Below are 1,257 nucleotides of genomic sequence, written 5' to 3' on the forward strand. Positions count from 1 at the left end.
AAAAAAAAGAAAAGAAAATATAACAATTCTCAATAACCCAAAACAGCCAACGAAATACGAAATGTAATTTAAAAAAAAAAAAACCTACTCACAAAGAAAAGTCCAGGTCCTGATGCATTCACAGCTGAATTCTACATGAAATTTATGCATAATATAGTACCTATACTCTTAAACTGTTCATTGAAATTAAAAAGAAAGCAATCCTCCCAAAATCATTTATAGAGGCAAGTACTATACTGATACCAAAACAAGTGAAAGACAAAACTAAAAGTCAACTACAAGTCAATCTCCCTCATGAACATAAATGCAAAAATCCTAAATAAAATCATAGCAAATCGGATACAGCAAATCATCAAGAAGATTATACACAATGATCAGGTAGGATTCATCCCATGGAAGCAAGGATGGTTCAATATACGCAAATCTATAAATGTACTAGACTATATAATAGAGGCAAATCAAAAAAAAAAGATCATCTCAATTGATGCAGAAAAGGTTTTTGACAAGTCCAACTCTCATTCATGTTCAAAGCCCTACAGAACATTGAAATAGATGGCCTCTACTTCAATCTGATAAAAGCTATCTACAACAACCCAATTACTAACATAATTCTAAATGGGGAAAAACAGAGATCTTTTGCTCTCAGATTTGGTGCAAGACAAGGATGTCCTCTTTCACCATTGCTACTCAATATACTTCTGTAATCATTAGCCAGAGCCATTAGACAAGAGACAGAAATCAAAGGAATAAGAATAGGTAAACAAGAAGTTACATTATCATTTTTGCAGATGACATGACACTTTACTTTAAGGCCCAAAAAACTCCATAAAGAAGCTACTAGAATTGATACACAATTTCAGTAGCATAGCAAGATACAAAGCCAACACGCAAAAGTCAATACCATTCATCCACACAGATAACAAACATACTGAGAGGGAATTGGAAAAACAATAACTTTTACAATAGCATCGAGGAAGATGAAATACCTTGGAATACATTTAACTAAAGAAGTCAAAGATCTTTTCAAGGAAAATTACAGTACTCTGAAAAGAAGAGATTGTAGAGGATTTCAGAAAATGGAAAGATATTCCATGCTCCTGGATAGGAAGAACCAACATTGTGAAGATGGATATACTCCCAAAATTGCTGCACAAATTTAATGCAATCCCTCTCAAACTACCAACAACATATCTCACAGACCTAGAGAAATCATTCCTAAAACTTATTTGGAACCAAAAAACACCTAGAATAGCAAAG

The 1,257-nt window shown here is 33.1% G+C and overlaps 1 protein-coding gene across 1 annotated transcript in view; it reads right to left on the minus strand.

Moving 5' to 3' along the window:
- The window catches only part of LOC101591121 (vomeronasal type-2 receptor 26), a 109,751-nt gene that overhangs the window by 96,929 nt on the left and 11,565 nt on the right, over positions 1-1,257 (minus strand). The window lies entirely within an intron of this gene.

The sequence above is a fragment of the Octodon degus genome, unplaced genomic scaffold (assembly GCF_000260255.1).
Source record: "Octodon degus isolate 3935 unplaced genomic scaffold, OctDeg1.0 scaffold00322, whole genome shotgun sequence".
NCBI classification, from domain to species: Eukaryota; Metazoa; Chordata; class Mammalia; order Rodentia; family Octodontidae; genus Octodon; species Octodon degus.